This window comes from Ictidomys tridecemlineatus, chromosome 7 (genome assembly GCF_052094955.1).
Source record: "Ictidomys tridecemlineatus isolate mIctTri1 chromosome 7, mIctTri1.hap1, whole genome shotgun sequence".
Taxonomy (NCBI): domain Eukaryota; kingdom Metazoa; phylum Chordata; class Mammalia; order Rodentia; family Sciuridae; genus Ictidomys; species Ictidomys tridecemlineatus.
In genome coordinates this window covers 169,432,534-169,446,809 of record NC_135483.1, presented here as the reverse complement: position 1 = coordinate 169,446,809, position 14,276 = coordinate 169,432,534, and the positions used below count along the sequence as shown (strand labels likewise).

Sequence of the window (14,276 nt, the reverse complement as noted above, 5' to 3'; positions counted from 1 at the left end):
GATACATTTTTTTTCCAAAGGAATAGTAGTCTTTGTCAATAATAGTAATAGTATAATAGAGTGTGATAAAAATGTTGAAAGCTAAAAGGCAATGGAATGATCATCTTTTTTTTAAATATATACTTTGAGAGAGAGAGAGAGAACTTCAACATTTATTATTTTTTAGCTTTCAGCAGACACAACGTTTTTGTTTGTATGTGGTGCTGAGGATCGAACCGGGGCTGCACGCATGCCAGGCGAGCGCGCTACTGCTTGAGCCACATCTCCAGCCCCACTAAAAAATGACAAAATCATGGAATTTGCAGGGAAATGGATGGCATTAGAGCAGATTATGTTCAGTGAAGCTAGCCAATCCCTAAAAAACAAATACCAAATGTCTTCTTTGATATAATGAGAGCAACTAAGAATAGAGTAGGGAGGAAGAGCAGGATGAAAAGATTGACATTAAACAGAGGCACGAGATGGGAGGGAAAGAGAGAGAAAAGTGGAATTGCATGGAAATGGAAAGAGACCCTCATTGTTATAAAAAACTACATAAAAGAGGTTGTGAGGGGAATTGGAAGAAAAATAAGGAGAGAAATGAATTACAGTAGATGGGATAGAAAGAGAAGATGGGGGGGAGGGGGATAGTAGAGGATAGGAAAGGTAGCAGAATACATCAGTCACTAGCATGGCATTATGTAAAAATGTGAATGTGTAACCTATGTGATTCTGCAATCTGTATTGGGGGTAAAAATGGGAGTTCATAACTCACTTGAAACTATTGTTCGAAGTATGATATGTCAAGAGCTTTGTAATGTTGTGAACAACCAATAAAAAAAAATAAAAAAAATGTTAAAAGAATGGTGGGGGAGATACTCTGATAGTTAAATATCTAGAGAAAATACCCTTTAAAAACAAAGATGGGCCAGGTACAGTGGCACTCGCCTGTAATCCCAGCAGCTCAGGAGGGTGAGGCAGAAGAATTTTGAGTTCAAAGCCAGTCTCAGCAACCTAATGAGACCCTATGTAAACAACATAGCGAGACCCTGCCTCAAAATAAAATATAAAATGGACTGAGAATGGCTCAGTGGTTAAGTACCCCTGAGTTCCATCCCTAGTACCAAATAAATAATTAAATTAAAAGAATAAAGATAAATAAAAGACATTTCAAATAAAAGAATAACAAAATCTCCCATATTATAAGAAATGCCATAGGCAGTTATTAAGAAAAAAAGGAAAAATGTTCCAGATGAAAACAAAGATACTCAGAAAGAAATAGCAAAGGTTAAAAATAATTGAAAATTTACTGCTTAAAACAGTAACTGTAGTGTGTTATTAGTTATAAATATATTAAGATTTCAAATATGTGAAAGTATAACCTGAAAGTTTAAAGGGGTTAAACTGAGTTCCATAAATTGTTCAGAAAATGGTTAAAGAAAGGATAAATCATGACTATAACACAATAAGAATGTTTCATCTCTTAAGTACTAAAGGTGCTAAAAGAAGAATAAAGAAATATATAAAAACTCACAGAAATAAAATATTGAATAATATAAAGTGCTTGATTAATAATTTTTAAAAGACAAGAAAGACTATATATATATATATATATTAAGATAGATGGAAAAAGTGAAAAATTAAGAGTTTGAGAGGAAATTTACACCAAGTTATATCTGCAATTTCTTTAAATGAAAACAGACTAAATATTATAACTAAAATATAGATATTTTCTGACTAGACATGGAAAAGTAAATCTAATCTACATGCCCCTTACAAAAGAGACATTTTTAAGTTTAAAGGTCTAGAAATATTTATCATAAAGAGATACTAAGCGAACATTAGTTAATAGAAAGATGGTATATCCACATCAATATCATTCAACGTAAACTGTAAAACAAAAATAACTACTAGAAATGAAGTGAGATGAGTCACAATGATATGATGATATATGCCCCAGGAAGACATAACAATTCTAAATAAGCCTCAAAATGCTGAAAGAAAAAAAAAATGATAAGATTAAAAGGAGAAATAAATTTACGATCATATGAGGCTTTTTTTAACAGTAAAAAACAAAGGAAAAAAATCCATATGCTATGGTCTCTGACACAGTGAAATATCAACAACAAAAAGATGATAGGAAAGTATCCAAACTCTTAAAAACTAAATTGCGTATTTCTATATAATCCATGGATCACAGAGGAAGTCTCAAGGGGAATTAAAAAATAGTCTGAACTTTATGAAAACAAACACACAACATCTCAAAATTTACAGGATACAGCTAAAGCAGCACTGAGAGGGAAATTTATAGCATCACATTCTAACATTAGAAAAGAAAAAAGTCTCAAATAAATAATCTGAGTTTCCACTGAAAGAAACTAGCAAAAGGAAAGACCAAACAAAATAAACAGCAGGAAGGAAATAAAAAAAGAGAGAAATAATAAAATTGGAACAGGAAAAGCAATAGAGAAACTCAATTTAAAAATTGATGGCCTCTTTGAAAAGGTCAATAAAATTGACAAACCTCCAATAGGACTGAAAAAAAGATACAAATTTTAAAGGATCTTGAGTTCAAAGTCAGCCTCTGCAACAGCAAGGTACTAAGCAACTCAGTGAGATCCTGTCTCTAATTAAAATACAAATTAGCACTGGGGATGTGTCTCAGTGGTGGAGTGCCCCAGAGTTCAATCCCCAGTATCCCCCGAAAAAAAGAACAAAACAAAGTTTCACCAAAGACCCTGCAGATCAAAGAGATAAAAAGAAAATATCCTATGAATAGGATAACAAGGAAATACTACAAACAATACTACTTTATAACTTTGACAACTTAGATGAAATGGATCAACTTCTAAAAAAGTTAAAACTAGCAAAACTCATACATTATAACTTGAATAGACTTATAATTATTAAAGACTTTGGATTTATAATTTTAAAACCCCTAAAAAAGAAATCTCAAGGCTCAGCTAGTTTCACTGGGGAATTCTACCAAATTTTTAGAAAGAATTAATACCAACTATACCAAATCTCTTCTAAAAGAAAATGATGTAATATTCTCTACATATTGAATGAAGCCAGTATCACCCTGATACCAAAATTAAAGGCAGTATAAAAAAATGACACTATAGATCAATATCCCTCATGAATATAGATGTAAAATATCTTATCAAAATGTTAGCAAATATACTTTTAACAATGATATAAACCAATTATACACCACTACCATATGGGCTTTATTATAGATAAGAGGCTGATTTCAATGTTTGAGAAGCAGTAAGTATAATCCAACATATTGCCATAATAAATTTGTATAAATTTTATAAAAAATTATGATGAATTCTATTTTAATTCATAGAAATTGAAATAGAAAACTTTATAAAACTCAACATTGATTTATCATAACTCACAGAAAACTAAGAATTAGAGAGAACTTCCTCAACTTAATAAAAATATCTATTATTAATTTAAAGCTAACTCATGAAAGACCAAATGTTTTCTTCTTAAGTTCCAGAAAAAGGCAAGAATTTTTACTCTTACTGTTGCTGTTCAACAGTGTCCTGGAAGTGCAAGCCTGTACAATAAGGCAAGAAAAATGAAATAAAAGGCATACAGAGAGGAATAGAAGAAATGAAAATATGTTCACACAAAAAAATTGTAGGTGATTGTTTATAGAAGCTCTATGTGTAATGTCATCAACTGGAAACAACTGAAAGGACCCTAAATAGAGGAATGATTAAAAACAAATTGAGGTACATCTATACGAAAGAATACTACATAGCAACTAAAAGGAAAAGATATTGATACCTACAACAAGCTACGTCGATATCAGGGGCATTATGCTTTGGGGGAAAAAAGCTAATCTCAGGTCATACACTTCCCCATTTATGTGATATTATTTGTGTAGCATTCTAGAAATTACAGAATTATAGAGATGAGAAATGGATGAGTTACGGATGGTGGGAAGGGCATGCAAGTATAAAGTGGTAGCATGAGGGATATCTTCATGGTGATGAAAACAGTTCTGACTCTTGATTGCAGAAGTGTTCATAGAGATAGATGAATGTGATGAAATCACACAGAAACATACACATGCATTGTACCAATGTCAAGTTCCTGGTTTTGATTTTATGCTGTAATTATGGGGAAAACTGGGTGAAGGGAACAAGGGACTACATTCAACTTCAATTCCCTCCTGGGGAATTAGTAGCAGGCCTGATGGCAGCATGGTGTATATGCACAGAAACCAGAATATATGTTTACTTAAACTTAGATGGTGCTCATCAACTGCCAGATGCTGCTTTCTGTTTACATATGTAAACTCAGTTAACTTCTTATAACAATACTCTGATGTACATACTAATGATTATATCCATTTTATAGAAGTGGAAGCCAAGCCAGAAAGAAGGTAAGTAATTGACTCAGTCATGCAACTACCCCAGATAGCAGAGCTAAGCCTCAAACAAGGTTTGGTTTCAGAATCTATGTTCCAATCATCAAATTATGTCTCCTGTGAAGATTTTCCTTTCTTGCCCTTTTTGGATTTATTTCCTGGCTCTTAAATCATAATGTAAATAATAATCAATATAAATACTGTACACAATATTATGCGCACTGCACTTAAATATGGCTTAAGGGATTTCAAGAGTAATTTTGACTGTGGGCTATACGTGCCTTATATCTGACTTGAGAGACCAACCTGCCCTGAAGACACAACTCTGCTTTCTGTTCCAGTGTTGAGATAATGTAACCTGACCAGTATCTTCTGAGCTTAATTTTTCCTGATAAAATCAGTAGCAAAAGGATATCTGGTCAGGCTTTGCTCTCAGAATGGTCATGGCCCAGGCCCAGGCCTCCTGATGATTTTGATATAGGAAATCCCCTGCATCTGCTTTGAATGGAATATCCCTCCTAGGCCTGGACACAGAGGTCTTGGAAATCTAGGCGGTGAGAGGCTGCAGAATGGCCACTTGTGAGGGAATCCAGAGTGTTTGCTCAGGATTAACTGAAATTCCATACAAAGCAATGACTCTTGAATTCTATTTCTGGATGGGTTCATATCAATTCTCAGTCAGTTCTCCAGAAGGGAGGGTATTCCACCGCATATAAATATTATAACACGGCTCTTTAAGACGTTGGATGTTTATGAGTACTAACATTAAAATTTTCTTTTACCGCCCTTTCTCATCCCACTGATTATTTATTGTTTGAAAAGATAAATGCGGGAAAGCAATTGACCTAACGATGGCCTATTCTTGATTACACATTGCATTAAGTACAGAAATTGGAGAGGGGGCACTTTGGAATCTGTCCTTAGCATTGGCAAAGATTGTGTAATGAAAAGGTATGTGGTTTAGTCTAATAGACTAATGCAAACCACAGGTCACAAGTGTAACTACTGTAGAGTGACACAAATCTAGCACTGCTGTGGAGAAAAAGGTCCATGCTCAGGGCTTTTGATATGCTTTTATATCCCCACAGCCTCGAATAAGGTGCCTAGTGTATAGTTCACATCCGATGATTTATGAATGAATGAGAGAAGGAAGGCAGGGTGTCTGCCAGGTGAGGGGGAACATGCATGTTCTTTCTTTCTTTCTTTCTTTCTTTCTTTCTTTCTTTCTTTCTTTCTTTCTTTCTTTCTTTCTTTCTCTTTCTTTCTTTCTTTTTATTCTGATTTGTTATACACGATGGCAGAATGAAATTCCTTTCATATTATACATATGGAGCACATTTTTTCAAGACACTGATTGTATACACAGAATATTTTCACACCATTCGTGTCTTATATGTGTCCTTAGGGTAATGTGTCTAACTCATTCCACTGTCATTCCTACCCCCTTGCTAACTCCCTTTCCCTCCCTCCCCTTTGTCCTATCTAAGTTCTTTATACACATTTAGTGGCTTCTAGCTTTTCTTATGGCAATCGATAGTAAGAAATACATTTTGGATAGTGTTCTAGTACTCTGGTACATACACCTACACACATACATATTTTATTTCTATTTTAAACCCAAACAAAACATGAAATAATCCTTACATTCATTATAATCGATGTAAAGATATTTTCTATTTTTTTCCATTGTATTTGGTTAAAAAATGTTCAAAGATCCCACTACATTGATTTCAAGATGTACTAATGATTACAACATACAGTTTGAAGAACTCTAATACTGATGAAAGCTTGTGCATAGATTTTAAATTCAAATCTGGCTTTTAATTCTGGCTTTTACAACTTATTGCCTGTGTCACCATAGGTGAATTTTCTTAATTTCTCCAAGTGTCTAACTTCTTATCTGTGAATTGGAGTCCTAGACCACAGGATTGGTCATTTTTGTAAGGCATGAACCTGAACATGCAGTGGTGGTTCCCTGTTGCGCTTGAGCTGGTCCAGATGCATTATCTTAGGTTAGGTGGTTTTTAACAAGGAGCCTGTGCCGTCCTTCTTGCCTCCAGCTGACCCTACTCACATGCTGCACTGCAGCTCTTCGGAGACATGTAGTTCCCTGAATGCACCAGGCTTTCTCTTTGGGCCTTTGTGCATGCTCTTCTGCCCAATGAATTAATATGTACTTGTTCTTAGGTAACACTATGCATTCCTTAGAGAAGAATTCTTTTGAGAACCCAGATATAAATTCTGCACCCCTTTTGTATACTCCCATAGCATCTTTGGTTCACCCTTTTCATAACATATCACCACCATTTTGCCAAGTTCTCATCTGCATCTCTCTCTGGGACAGCAAGTTATTATTCTTTTCTATCTTCTTTGTGTTATTTTATGTCTAAATGAGGATACTTGGTACATCCCTTATAATTTCCTTTAAAACATTTTTTTAGTTGTAGATGAACACAATACCTTTATTTTATTAATTTATTTTTACATGGTTATGAGGATCGAAACCAGTGCCTCACATGTGTAAGGCAAGCGCTCTACCGCTGAGCCACAACCCTAGCTCCTTTTAACTTCCTTTTAATGAACAGAATTATTTAGATGACTCTTAAGATTTAAGACATTTATTTGAAAATGTCAAAGTCAATGCTTAGATGACAACTTTGAGAAATCAGAGTAACCCTTTGGCAAAGCTGTCCTGAAACATACCTACCTGCTGTCTGGCATTAGGATGCAGCGGTCCTGGAAATGGGTGGTCACTGATTATCAAACCTTCTTTCCTAGCTTGTGCATATGAAAGGAGAAGCTTGTCTACATTTGTCACCCCTGAAAGCTGACAACTTAGTGCAACATAACTAGCAGAGTCTCAAGAGTAGGGCTCTCAGGACATGAAAAAATAATTAATGAGAACATTGAGTTTTAAATAGGGGATGCAGGAAAGTAGAGTTAATGGTATATCCGTTACTATTAGCACTTATCTGGTCATAGAGATTCTTTCATTAAGAGATTTCTCATTATTGTTGAAAAGTCACTTAAAAATGGCTGGTAATATGTTCTAAGAAAAAAAAATTGATTGCTTCATTTAACTGATGATTCAATTCTCTATGGAAATGGCATTAATTACTGGGATTCCCAAACTGAGATGTGATCACTTGGACTGTTTATAAAATCTAAAAAACACATCTCTAAGAAATCTACTGTATTAACTGCTCTAATTCCTACACGCAATTTCCAAAAAGTTGTCAGTGAGAAGTTAAGAGCTAAAATGCTTTTAAATTAAAGTAAAATAAACTGGAGAAATCACCAGGTGGAAACTAGGGATAAACAGCGATAGAGACATGAGCTATATGTGACAAAGCTGTGGATTAGAGAAAGGCTGAATCTCTGAAATTAATACACTGTTGTGATGAAGAGATATCAATTATCCCACGTTGCCCAGATAGCACAAGATATGTTCATACCCAGCTGTTCACACCCGGCTAGAGACCTTTCCTGTCAATGCTTTTTTTTTATATCCTTCATGGATCTTATCTTAAAATTTCCAAAACAAACTTTTTCAAGGATCAAGAAAACCAGAAATGTGTATCCTCCCAGTTGCCTTAGTTAAGGGATATTAGAAGAGATTCAGACTGAAAAATTTCTGTCTGAGCTTTTAAAGGAGGGCCTACTTAATAAGGATGGCATCCCACAGGGAGTTAATAAGAATACACTTGACCAAAGTGCTGGGTACCATTAATCTATAAATCTTCCATTATTAAAAGGAAGTGAAGTGTGGGGGGGAGGTAGAGAAGTCATCTAGACATAATCTGTTTGTGGTGGATTCCATGGAGGGACTCCTTAAAAGCCACTTGCAATGCCTCTGTCTTTGGGAAAGAGGAAATGGTGTTCCTCAAATCTTCTTGCATCTAGAAGTGTCCTTCAATAAAGTTTTTGCCAATGGGAACTTGGTGGGTTCTTCTGGGAAATCTTTTCCTAAGGATCAACTTGACTAGAATATTCCATTGGCCATTTGTCCCCTTCTATGTCATTCTCCCCAGAAAGTGGACAGGAAGCCTTGAGCGGCCACAACCATCACAGAATTTGATGTGATATGATAATGAGGCTTAACCCCTGAAGAAGGCAAAGAGAAGAAAAGTGGCCACTTTTTGAGTCTAGGGCCACCTGAGTTCCTTAACAGGTAAGAGAAATATGTCAGTTGGTTTTTCAATTGTTTATAGACAAATCAGATCTGACTTGACACAGCGTTGTTATTTACAGCTCTTCTGAGACCTATAGAAACTGGCTAGCCCTCTTTGTGGACAGTCATGGAGCCTAACTCCAAATCAAATGGACATTCAAGTGATGTGACAGGAAGACAACTTGAGTCTTGATGACCAGCTCAGGGATATCTAATGAGTTACAGTTTTTAATAAACAATTGCCAGAGGGACTCAGAGTTTAATCACTGCATCCTTCACTTAACACAGATGATGCATGACTGACTCTAAGCTGTGTTTTAGTTGTTTCTTCTTTTATCCCCTGATTTGCTTTTCTGTTCTACTTTTTGTTTCTGATCATTGTAATCCACTGGAAGGAGTTGGTACTGGAGGTAGGAATTGACCACTCACCACTTGACCATGGATTAGATGGAATCGAACAAGTTCCAAACACATGACCTTAGGGTCAACAGCTAGATATAATCAATAACCTTCTTGAATAGTTATATTCAGTTCAATAACCTTCTCAATATAGACACAGATAGTATATTATGTAGTCCAATAATATATAGTCCAATAGTCTTTCTAAAGAATAGTAGCTGACACAAATTCAGTTAGGCAGTGGGCTAATTTCACTTAAGCCATAAACAATCCATAGGCGATAGGGTATCCTCATGTTCTCAGAAACTGAGGGTTTTGAAAAATTAATACATTTGAATCAAGGTCCTAGAGAAACCAATCCATAGCCTCAGGTATTTTGCAAGTTGAATGCATTTGCAATTTCACAATTTTTATGATATATCCTGCATGTAATTCTATTCTAATGGAATATATTATACTGTGATTATTTTGTTCATGAGACAGTTTCAGCTATTAGAATGAGTTCCTTGAGGGTCAGGATTGTTTCTAAACTCTTTTGTATGATCTATAGAGAACAACAGATGATCAATAAATGTTTTCTACAAGAAGCTAGGCATAGTGGTGCACGCCTGGAATCCAAGCATCCCAGGAGGCTGAGGATGCAACTTCACATCCACCATATGTAAGTCCATAAGTATTTGGTAATCAAATACTCGGAGCCCAGTATTACATAGGATCACAGAAAGTCTTTTTTTGCATAAGTCTAAATAGACACAATATTTGTGAATACCTGGAAGAAGCAAGAGTTATTTCTAAGATTTGCCAAGAGCATGTAATTTCTTTGCCGGTCAGAGTTCCCAGATGGTAAATCAAGGGACTCTCACAAACATGGTGCACCTCAACATCAGTAAGATATTTCAGTCTTTGGCACAGATGAACTGGAGAATGCAGACGAGATAATAGTAGACTAGATTAATAGCAGAGTGAAGATCTCAAAGAGCGCTGATTAATGGAGGTCGCAAGTAATGAGTTGCAGGGATGGTACTTGACATTGATGGACGATCTTATCAATGACATAGATGAGTCTACAATGATTAAGTATGAGAAGGATATAACCGAGAAAGGATAGCTAATACATTGGAGGACAAAAATCAATACTTTAAAATATCTTTATTGGGTACAATAATGGGCTAAACCTAACGAGTAAATTTTTAAACCTAGATACAGACAATATCCTTACCTTTTAAAAAATAATCGCACAAAAACATAGGATTCTGTATGATAAATGGGGGAATCTGACTTGATAAATCAAGTAAAAAAAAAAAACCAGAAGTTTAAATTTAAAAGTACAATAAAAGCTATAATGACAACTGATGTAAAAGTTTAGACCACCTTAAAAAGTTTAAAAGATTAAGACGAAGGATATAAAAAATCCCCTTGACTTCTAACGATATCTGAAATGTGGCTTCCAATCCTGCATGCCATGAAACATAGAATCAAAAACTTGGAAGACTTAAATGTATTCAGAAAATGGCCACCAAGAGGACTACAGGGATAGAGTATAAGATAAGAAGGGACTGAAACAGCAAGGGGGTTTGCACTGAGGAAATGACCACACAGTTAACTTCTCAGGGTCATATGCCCTGCTTTCTGCGTTCTCTTCAAGGTCGCCTCTGAGCACAGAGCTTGGTGTGCATCTGGAGTTCAGGAGATGTCTGCCCCTGGAGGTGGTCACAGCCGTCACTTCAGTGTCTAAAGGGCTATAAGTGAAGCTCATGTTCCCTGTCCAGCAGGGCAATTGGGTCCATGGTGAATGTTAGATAGAGATAGTGTTTGAGTGGATTAAAAAAATAGGCATTTCAGGAACAATTAGAGTGGTGTAAAGGTGAAAAAGGATGCCTGTTGAGTTCTTGTCACTGGAAGATTGTCAACACAAGGCAAATGTCCTCTTGTGAGGGATTTTACGGAGAATATCCTTCTGATGAGTAGCTTGACCTCTGATGGTCCCAGGCACTCTCAGGTTCTGTTCAACCATTCATTCATTCATTCATTCTAAAGTACTTAGGGAGTACCAAGTGCCCTAGGAACTGAGGAGATAATGGTGAACAAAAGCAGGCCAGATGCCCGCCCCTGTGGCGCCTGTTGTCCAGAGCAGCGCCCTCTGAAAACACTCCATTGGGGTGTGTGTGTGTGAGGGGAAATATTAGCTACTTATGCTGGGATTTTAAAAAATCTAATTCTTTTATTAAATTCTATATTTGGGATAATTTCTAATTTCTATAATATGTTATTGGGGTAAGTAAGTTCTATCATTGAGGAACAAATAAACACACATCTTTTGAGAAGTGAACACACCGAATCATTTTTAAATACAGGGTGTGTGATCAAACATATTTGGCAATCTCTAGTAAGGTGTATTAAATAGTCACAAAAAACAACACACTCGATACCACAGTGGTGCCCAGTGAGTGCCACATACAACTTCTGGTTCTCCTATTTCAGACTATTCTGCCCTCTTTCCACGTGGAGTTTTAATGTCTAGATGCCGTGGGAGCCTTCGGCCTGCTGGTCTCACAGGGGACACCAGCACAATATTACCCCAGGTGCTGTCCCTGTCCTGCTGGTGCAGATCCCTGCAGAACATCCACAGGTCTCCGTCATGGTGGCCACAGGTTTGTTCTAACCACTATCCTTTACAGCTGATGGTTTTCTTCTGAGAAAGGCTGATGGTTCGGGGTCAGCTCTAGGTGATAGAAGTTGCCCCTAAAGGAAGCTACTGTGGGTCAAACACATGAGGCAATCCTGTGAGAGCCACATGGGTAAACATGGTGTGTTACATAGAGGGACAAGAAAACGTGAAGCACAGGAGGCCTCATGAGAAACCTTGGTTTCCAGAGAGGAGGTGACAGCCTTGGAATCCCGGGGTTACTCTCATGCTAACACCATGACGGAGCTACCCAACCCCACCCTGCCTCTCTTGGGCTGGCTGTAAGCCCCTCCCAAGGCCGGGAGGCTCTTCCTGCCATGGGTGCAGCTCTCCAACCCTCCCATCTTCTGTTTCCATCTGCCGCTCTCACCAGGTGTCTGTCTGGTTGAGCTTCCTTGAGTTCCTGTAACACACCTCTGGGCTCACCGCACTGCCCCGCCCCCTGCCTGCCCATCAACAGCCCCAGCTGCAGCTACCTGACCTGACCCTGCTGCGGCCCCTTTCCCAGTGTCCTCCTGCATGTTCAGGTCTTCGTATCCACCATGCTGTGTGAGCCCCATTGGGAGGATGCGCCTGTCTACCCTGGCTCCCTGGTGAAATGAGCACCAAGTGCTGGTCCTGGCCCTTACCAGACACTCACACGTATTTGTAATTTTCACAAAGATGAGACCTGATACCTTGGAAAATTTATTTCACTGGGAGTCACGCAGTTGTTGTCTGGAAGAGGACTGGGCCTAGATCACCTCATTCCCAAAGCCATGGTTTAACCTGCCATTTACATGTTGAGAACCCACATGGGTACCATTCTACCTTTCTGGGTATTGTGCCAGTTTCTTTAACTAAGAAATGAGAGCGAGGGTCTCTACAGAAGTATAGGGTAGAGAGAAGAAGACTGTACAATATAGAAGAAGTTAGAATAAAGTCCTGACTCCATGCTGTATGACTTTGAGCAAGTCACTCAGCTTCTCTGGGTCTCAGTTTCTATAATGATAACATGAGAAGTTTAGTCTGGAGGGTTTCTATATTCTCATATTAGCTTTGAACTACTGTCACAGAAGGAATTTCAAAGGTGTACTCTTATTCATCCTATAACAACTCTGTTCTCTCTTTATCACAGACTCACCAAGTTCTCATCTTCTAGCCAATTCTCTTCTCATGACAATCTTCCTGTGCTCCTACTAAGCTACTGGAATTACTCTAAGTAAATTGATAACTTCTTAGTGGCCAAATCCAGAATTCCTTTTTTATTCTTCATTCTGTTGATCCCCTCTGGAGCATTTGAAAGCCTCCCTTGGTGGTACCTGCTAAGCATCGTTCTCTCAATTTCAAACTAAGGTTTTTGGCTGCTTTTATTTCCCCTGCCTCTGGTGCCACCCTATTACTCCAGGCCCTTGTCATCTCTTATTGTCATATTGTAATTGTATCCCAATTTGTTTTACAGTCTGACCATCTTCTCTTAGACGCCATCAAGCTGAAAGAGCCATTTTCCCTAAATATAAATCTAACGGCTCAGTCCCCAATTTTTATGACACTTTCATAGCTCCTACATCCACTGGATTGGGAAATACATTAATATTCACAGCACACATACCACCACTCATTTTTCTGGAGCTTGGGGCAGGTACCACTATTCTGGCATAACCTCAGGACCCTTTTTAACACAGACTCCCCAACACCTGCCCCCAGTCAATAAGTATCAGCATGAGATGCAACCCATTCACTCACACGCTGGCCCCGACCCTGCTGTCCATCTCATTTCCGACCACTTTCCTTCTCACCCGTGGTCTGGGCTTCTGAGGTTCCCTAACATGCACGCTTCCTTCAGCCACTCTACCATTATACATGTTTGGTTATTCTGAAAGGAGAACAATTTTCCTACGCATCTGGTCAATACTTACAAACCCTTCCAGACGCAGTTCAAATATCACCTCCTTTTGGAGGCCTTTCCTGAGTAGCCCAGGCAGAGTTGGACAAAAATACTTCCTTTTCTATTGATATTGCAATTATCCATTTCCACGCATGCTGGTCCCCCACTGACTAGAACACGACCTTTTTTGGATTGGGACATGATCATCCTTGCATCTTCCCTAGAGCTTTCCACAGCACCTACAACACAGTAGGTGTCAAATAAATACTTACTAAAAGGTAGAACAAATGGGTAGGTAAAAGATGGTTCCCTTTAATTGCAAATGAGGTTTAGAACTCCTGCGGCTATCTATGGCCACCACTGGGGACACCAAAGGAATTCTTCTTAGGCTCACCTGGGCCAGAATTTCATTCTTAAAGGACAATAATGATAGCAATCATGGTAACCATTATCACAGATAACATTATGGAAAGCTGACTTTGCACCAAGACAAAAATTGCTTGCTGTAAGACTTCAAGAACAAGAATCAGAACAGCCTTTAAGTATAATTAAAGATAAGAGCCAAATAAAGCTAATTCTGAATAAAAAGAGCCACCCTTTGATCTGCTTTCCAAAAGTATGGCAACAGTCTAAAACTCGACTGAAAGTAGTTTCAGCTCATTTATTAATACATAGGGGTCAGAGCCAAATGTAAGACCCTATTAGTTATGGAGATGTCTGGGCAGGGCAGTAAATAACTTATTTTTTTTTCTTGATGCTATTCTTTAGTGGCTACAGTTGAGATTAT

The 14,276-nt window shown here is 37.7% G+C and overlaps 1 protein-coding gene across 2 annotated transcripts in view; it reads right to left on the bottom strand.

Annotated features, from left to right (window-relative positions):
- Pard3b (par-3 family cell polarity regulator beta) overlaps positions 1-14,276 on the bottom strand; it is a 978,588-nt gene that overhangs the window by 139,057 nt on the left and 825,255 nt on the right. The gene's annotated exons all lie outside the window — the stretch shown is intronic.